Raw genomic sequence first — 8821 nt, forward strand, 5'->3', positions numbered from 1 at the left:
CTGCTAGGACAGGCTCGGGCATGTAGAGACTAAACGCGAACAACCGTTGCGTTCTGCAGAATGGCCGTCATACGAGTGACGAAAAAAAACAAGTCGACAGTGAGACGGAGAAATGACGTGGAGGCAAGGAATCTCCTAAAAAAGAATCCAACCTGGTGGTGCAGGCTTTCGAAACGAGAAGCGTTCCAGCGTTCAATCAGTTCCAATGGCCGCATACATCCCAGTAGAAAAATTAATTTCGCTGACAAAAACAAATCGAGCACACGAAAGCATGTGCAGTGTGCACAAGCGAAACAAACACGTTTTACCGCGTGGAGCTCCAAACTGGGAATGTGCAAAATGCAGTGTTGAATGTGCATTTGGCAAAATAGTGGTTGATTCCACAAATGTCCGTCTAATGTTTCGTCTTGACTGCATCGCTCAAAAGAGGACTGCTACTCCCAGACTAGTGCACTACGGTAAATGAAAAGTACGACAGGACACGGGAAACGTCCTGATACTATTGATGTGGTTGCAGTCAATATTTGTTGTTACTATCCGTTACTATCTATGCGTTCCCTTATTTCTTCCCATCGGTATATATTTTCAGAAACATTTTTAATTATAAGACATTGGAAAGAAATACTTCACTTACGTTCTTGCATTGGCTTTGTTACTTAAAGCAGCGGTCTCTAGTTACCATCTTACACACTCGTTTACTGATGCAAGCTACAAAATTAATTAAAGCTCGCGCGTCTTCGCTAATAAGCGTATGCCGGCAAAAGGTTACGGTCACTGTTAAAGCCGCACACCCTAGTTCCATTCAGCGAAAATAAATTATAATTTGGTTAATCTACAAACCTGTAACACACTTAGATCACGTTTTTATCAAATGGAGTGAAAAAGCAGGTTTTATATCGATAAATACCATGGGAATCCCCATGTCCCAATTGCTTGAAATAATTTTGAAAGTTAGTATTCTGATGTCACCGGAAGAAGCACAACAATGCCTACGTCACGACAAATTTCACAGACTTGGGGTGCGTTCGTTTCACGTCTCCTGGACATGTTCCAACTATTCTGTCCTGGTCTTATCCCTAGAGGCACCGATTTTCCGGAATCGCGGACGGAATCGCGGAAATACCTATCTGAAACGGAATTCCCGATTTTTTTCCAAAACATTATTTAACTTTAAATAGCGCATTTGATTAATTAAAAATTATTTTTCGAACTAGAAATTATGGACACCGACATCTGCCTGTGCTACGCTACGACACTAGTACCTTTGTATGTTACGCCAAATGTAAAGTATCTAGACGTTTTACCAGTCGTGTTTTCTTCGCTTATTCCCGGCGATTTAACGGGAAAAACCGAAGCTAAAATTGTCCGATATTTACTCAAGTGAAAGATATGTTATGTTTGCTTATTAATTTTTAACATTTGCGGCATTGCCATATTTCTGATCTCACAAAGGAATGCAGTAATTGCATATTGTATGCCAGGCTTTGTTCAAAATAAATTATACAAGGGAAGTGGTTTATAGTGTGATCGTTTGTAATTATTTTCCCGATCATATCGTAAAGAAAACCGAAAATGTCCGAAGTCTGTGTCGTGGCGTATTCGTGTTTAAATTTAAACCAAAAATAAATACAAACTACTGACATGTTTTACCTCATTGCATATTTATTTTACACCAGCAATTAATTGCGGTGTGTGTGTGTGTGTGTGTGTGTGTGTGTGTGTGTGTGTGTGTGTGTGTGTGTGTGTGTGTGTGTGTGTGTGTGTGTGTGTGTGTGTGAAACAAAAACAGAATTTGTTTAACACTGAAACGGAAAAACCCGGAATTTGTAACATTATGAAACGGAAAAGGGAAAAATCTGAAATGGAAAATCAGTGCCTCTATATCCCCTCTCCAGATATCGTAAGACTTAGCAAAATTATTTGTCTAACGGTTTGTAACGTTTTGTATTGAGACACTTACTTGTCTGAACTTTATTGTTACTGAAAATGTTCACGAACTGTGAAGAAAAATCTCACAAATGAACAACAACAAATCGGATGTTTATTGCGCGAACCGTGCACGAGAAAACAAACCGAACCAAAATGATAACGATCACGTGATATACCAACGTCTGTGACATTGAAATGGAAATATCCCCTCTAAAAATAGATTGGACCTCGCTTGCTTAACGGTTTTTTCTCGACAACACGTTTTGTGAAAAAATGCAAAAAATGCATTTCGTGGTTTTACAAACATCAGGATTACCAAAAAGCACTTCAGGTGAATGGAAATGTGTATTCTAAATAATAAAATGTAAGTAAAGTGCAATTTTATTTGTGAAAAATGGGGTTTAATAGCGAAAAACAACGCCGTAATGGTTAACAAATAAACGTAACTAGGGTGTGTCCCTTTAAGCGGAAAACATTATTTATGTCAGTATGCTGGAAAAGGTTGTGCTCCGTTTCATATACATATAATTAAACAAAAAATACCAACACTTGTCTGAATTGAAAAAGGCCATTTACTAATGACAGAGAATGTAACAAATTATTCAACTATTCACAAACTTTCACAATAATTCTTGCTGAACCATGAAAGATGGGGGTCAAAAAACCGCCCAACGTCTAAAGTAACATAAATTCAGCTATCTGATACAACCCAGTTAAATGTTAAAAATCTACATAACCTACCATGCACATTCAACTAAAGCATAATCATAAATGTACATTTCGTCTAGTTAATAATGCTACCAGTTATACACATGAACATCTAGTCTAACTAATACTGCTATCAGTTATACATTTACGCATATACATCAATGGTATTAACATTAAAACAGTTTTTGACTAGGTGGAGGAGGGAGGGCAATTTCTTCTTAATAATCGTTGGTTTCGTTGTTTAAAATTTAAATGTTCACTTGTTAGCTTAGTCCTGGCGAGAGGAATTGCCAGGGGAGATCACCCCATATAAAATTATTCCAAGTTGGTGACAAAATGCGGACTGTTTCATTACCGTGCTAAAATGCGGATTTTTCTCATAGTGTAATTGACTATGGTGCATTTGCCATAAATTGTTTTATTTGCAATAAATACTGTTATAGTGATTTTGAGTTGTCAGGCTGAAAATAAAAGTACATTCGGAAGAATGGTTACCCAAGATAGCAATCTGGTTGAAATCACCTCTACTGGTCTACCAGTATTTAACCAGTGGAGCTGATTTTAATCAGATTGCCTAAATACGGGGTATCCTATAGTCCGTCCCACAGGGATCGCTTTTTTTTCATACTATGTAATTTACTACAAGTTATTTATTTCCGAGCCGATTGATTTGTATATTGCACACACAAATTGTATGTCTTTGTTATTTCCAAAACACTTTTACTTTTCTTCTTACGTCAAACCAAACTGAAATTATTTACACACAAAAAAAACATTTTAATAGAATGATGGAACGGATTATAGAATGAATGAATGTTTAACGACACCCCAGCACGAAAAATAGATCTGCCACTTGGTGTCAAACTATGGCAAAGGCAAAACTAAAGTGATGGACAACATCAATATAAAAATTCAAAAGTTAAATTAAAACACAGTGTAAAGAACTGTGCAAAAAATATATATATATCACAGATAGATACAATTATAATTTAGAATAAAAGTCAGTATCACGAAATAATTCCATCACATTTCTTTGACCAAATATATCTTTTCTAGTTTCGGTCAGATGCTTACATTCCACCAAAATGTCGCGTACCGTCAGAGTACACTGACAGTGGTCACATTGAGGTGGAGGATCTTTCTTTAAGATAAATGAATAGGTCAAAGATGTATGACCGATGCGAGCACGACACAAGATTATTTCATCCTTCCTACACTGTCTATATGAGGACTGCCACTTTCCCAAGACTGGTTTGATATCATGAAGCTTGTTCGCAACCGCACTGTCTCAATAATGTTGCCAAGTCGAAAAGAAAATTGGTTGATAGTATTTTTAAAATCAGTATACTAGTAAGGCACACCAACCCCGGCATGAGGCAAATCTAAAGCAGACTTGGCAGCTGAATCTGCCTTTTCATTACCCCTGATGCCAACATGGCTAGGCATTCAACAAAATACAATGTCTTTGTTGGCAATGGATAAAAAGACACACTTTCGTATCATCACCCCAATGAAGGGATGACCCAGCTTCATGTTTCGTAAAACTTGGAGACACGAAAGTGAATCTGTAAACATAATAAATTTGGATGCAATCGAATCCTTGATTTCTCCTAAGGCTTTAATGACTGTCCACACTTCAGCACTAAAGATACTAGTATTATGTTGTTTTTCTAATATTAGTATGTCTTTGGGACGGATTATCGATACAATCTAAACGTAGATACACCATATTAAAGATATACTAGTATTATGTTGTTTTTCTAATATTAGTATGTCTTTGGGACGGATTATCGATACAATATAAACGTAGACACACCATATTAAAGATATACTAGTATTATGTTGTTTTTCTAATATTAGTATGTCTTTGGGACGGATTATCGATACAATATAAACGTAGACACACCATATTAAAGATATACTAGTATTATGTTGTTTTTCTAATATTAGTATGTCTTTGGGACGGATTATCGATACAATCTAAACGTAGACACACCATATTAAAGATATACTAGTATTATGTTGTTTTTCTAATATTAGTATGTCTTTGGGACGGATTATCGATACAATCTAAACGTAGATACACCATATTAAAGATATACTAGTATTATGTTGTTTTTCTAATATTAGTATGTTTTTGGGACGGATTATCGATACAATCTAAACGTAGACACACCATATTAAAGATATACTAGTATTATGTTGTTTTTCTAATATTAGTATGTCTTTGGGACGGATTATCGATACAATATAAACGTAGACACACCATATTAAAGATATACTAGTATTAGAAAAACAACATTATGAAATGCGTTCATAAACTGCAAAAATTGAAGCTAAATTAGTGTAAATATGTGTTCATGCAATGAACAAATAGGTTAATGGGGAAAATATATCTACACATGACGATATGTAGAGACCAAAAGCTAAATCATAAGGAATATTGCTCGACAGAAAGGGAAATAAATTGAAAATTGAAAAATTGAATTAGGAACTAGGGGCTTGTGTCCCCTCTTTCCACACTTGAGGTCCAAAACATTTACTTTTTTGTCTTACTATGTATATAAACCAAAACAAAGTGTTTGTGCCCATACCTTCACACACACACACACACACACACACACACACACACACACACACACATCCCCACCCCCGTTCTAATATCTTTCTTGGAAGCATATAAAAATCGGCTTTAATATTACAAATGCTCTGGATATTCTGTTGGAACTACACATTACTTTATGTTATATTATTTGTATTATCAATATCAGCTTCTACATTTTTGTTTATGCTCGTGGTAATATCCTTCTGAATGGATTAATGATTCATATTTATGACAAATAAAAGATGTGCCGAGACAAGTATAATAATATTATTATTTCATAGAATCTCTTTGATCTTTATCTCTCCATTTCTTGTCTGTTTTTATCTTTTATTATTTAAACCTGTGCCTAGTGTTACCATCGCATGTTGAAATTTGTCGAGAACATCATGTGGCGTGTTTTTACGGAAATAGTTGTGGTTTAAGAACGCTTGATTCGTAACATCTGCATCGCACATTAACAAACAATAAAGGCGTCTGTACCACCAGGCACGGATCTAGGGGATGGGTGCCAATAAAGGCGTCTGTACCACCAGGCACGGATCTAGGGGATGGGTGCCAATAAAGGCGTCTGTACCACCAGGCACGGATCTAGGGGATGGGTGCCAATAAAGGCGTCTGTACCACCAGGCACGGATCTAGGGGATGGGTGCCAATAAAGGCGTCTGTACCACCAGGCACAGATCTAGGGGATGGGTGCCAATACGCTTACGGGATACCATTTTTGTAGGAGCGGGAAGTTGCCCAGTGGCAAAGTTCTGGCCTGATGTGCGGTCGGTCTAGGATCGAACCCCGTCGGTGGGCCCATTGCGCTATTTCTGGTTCCAGCCAGTGCTCCACGACTTGTATATTAAAGGCCGTGGTATGTGCTGTCCTGTCGGGGATGGTGCATATAAAATATATCTTTCTACTAATGGAAAAATAGCGGGTTTCCTCTCTAAGATCAAATGATAAAATTAACAAACGTTTGACATCCAATAGCAGATGATTAATAAATCAATGTGCTCTAGTGGTGTCGTTAAATAAAACAAACTTTAACATGTTACATTTAGAGTGATATATATATATATATATATATATATATATATATATATATATATATATATACAAGTCGTGATAATTTAGCCAAACATATTTTACACGGTCTAAAGAAAATGGGTCATCGGTTTTGAGAAGGGTTTTAACAAGGTACTTGTGCTTTTCTGAAGCAAAGCTACTTGAGATGCGAGTGTTCCTAACAAAAAAGGCTGCACACGCTTGGTGCAATTACATGTACGGCCGTCGTACACAGAATAAACCGTGATTAACCAGTTAAGTCAGCGCCACCTACAGGCGCTCGGACAGAAAAGGTCTCAAATCCGCGTTAATGGCCTCATTCGATTCCAATGAATAAAGTCTTAACACAGATACATCAGTTTTTCAGAATCGCCAAGACAAAAAAAGGAAAAGCTAATTCTGGGAGCCAATTTCACAAAGCATCGTAAGTTTATGTCTGCGACTAGCAGTTATACCAGTGGTTACACGTGTTTGGCATCAATTTCACGGAGAAAATTACATCATTACGAAAGATGGATCATCTTAAGGATAAAAGAAAACGAAATGATGTGTATTTCAAACTATATTTATTGTACTTTTAATAATAAGAATAAGAACTTTTCCTTTTTCTTTCTTTTCTTTATTTCTTCCCCACCCACCACCCACCACTACACACACATTTTCTGTACGTTTGTTATTGATGCTTTGATGCTGTTTAGGGTGAAAAAGATGTTTGATGAAATATATCTTAAACGGCCATTAGATTGGTACACAAGAATACCACTGTTTCGCGGTTGGAGCAGGTATTGGTGATGTCTTTAGATTCATTTCAATACTTTAAGAGGATCACATAACTGTATTGTGATATTTTGTGTGAAAGTGCATATAAAAGATCCGTTGCTGCTATGGAAAAATGCAGCGGGCTTCCAATTTCAACTGTCAGAATTTCCAAGTGTTTGACATCCAGTAGTCAACGATTAATTCATGAATAAACTCGAGTGGTGTCGTATTACGATATTTGTTTGCCCGTGGGATGTCCATCGTTTCTTTTCAAATAATAGAGCGGTTCAACAATGCCCAGCAGGCCATTTCAGCCGAATACTATGAAGTTTCAAATCTCGATTTTGTTTTACACTCTCTTTTTTTTCCTCTTTTTTTTCTTCTGTTTTTTTTCTTTATTTTGTTGGGTTTTTTTTTTTTTAGGAAAAGTAAACATCGATCAATGCCAACAAAACTTCAGTTTCAAGCATTTTCTTCAAATAAAGTAAAAAAATATAAAGAACTTTCACATTCTCGTTATGTTGTGTTTTGTTGTTATTTTTGGTTTCTGAGTTTTTGGTTGCTTTGTGCCTGTGCGCGTGTGTGCGCGCATGTGTGTGCGTTCGCGCGCGTGCGCGCGTGTGTGTGTGTGTGTACGTGTGCGTGCGTGTGCACTATTTCTTGTAGATTTCCACAGCTTCATACACTGTTTCAGTGGTTTGATCACACCATTTCACGTCACTGGGCTTTTGGTCTTGTCTTGTTTTGTTTGTTTGTTTGTTTATTTGTTTGTACGTCTGTGTGTATGTATATTTGTTTTTTTATGCTTTGTTTTCCAGGCTTTTAATGTTTCGTTCACGCAGCCATCTATTTCCACCTTTCGGTACTTAGGGGTTTTTCTACACACGGCAAACGATTTTATTTTTTTTAGCCCTAGAAATTCGTTTATCGTTTACAGTTTTACGAGGTGTTACATATTTCACTGTTTCTTTTAATGTACGCAGACGATACTGTGCTGCTATCAGAGTCTGTTGATGGTCTGCAAAAGATATTAGATTCGTTATATACTTATAGTACTAAATACCGGCCTCGGTGGCGTCGTGGCAGGCCATCGGTCTACAGGCTGGTAGGTACTGGGTTCGGATCCCAGTCGAGGCATGGGATTTTTAATCCAGATACCGACTCCAAACCCTGAGTGAGTGCTCCGCAAGGCTCAATGGGTAGGTGTAAACTACTTGCACCGACCAGTGATCCATAACTGGTTCAACAAAGGCCATGGTTTGTGCTATCCTGCCTGTGGGAAGCGCAAATAAAAGATCCCTTGCTGCCAATCGGAAGAGTAGCCCATGTAGTGGCGACAGCGGGTTTCCTCTCAAAATCTGTGTGGTCCTTAACCATTTGTCTGACGCCATATAACCGTAAATAAAATGTGTTGAGTGCGTCGTTAAATAAAACACTTCTTTCTTTCTTTCTTTCTATAGTACTAAATGGAATATTGATGTAAATATAGAAAAAAAACTAAATTGTTGTATTCAGAAACAGGGGGGAAATTATCAGTAAAGACAAATGGACTAACGTTAAATTACAATGGTAAATTTACAAAAACTCAAAAATTACCTGCTTTACAAGGCAGAAAAACCATGGGTCATATTCTCAGACTATGTAATAATCTATCACTTAATAAGGAACCACAGTTACATGTTTTTGATACTTCTATATCTAGTGTGTTCAATTATGGTTGTGAAGTATCGGGTTTTGACCCAGCTCATGATGTAGCAAAAGTTTATA

Source organism: Gigantopelta aegis, chromosome 8 (genome assembly GCF_016097555.1).
Source record: "Gigantopelta aegis isolate Gae_Host chromosome 8, Gae_host_genome, whole genome shotgun sequence".
Classification (NCBI taxonomy): domain Eukaryota; kingdom Metazoa; phylum Mollusca; class Gastropoda; order Neomphalida; family Peltospiridae; genus Gigantopelta; species Gigantopelta aegis.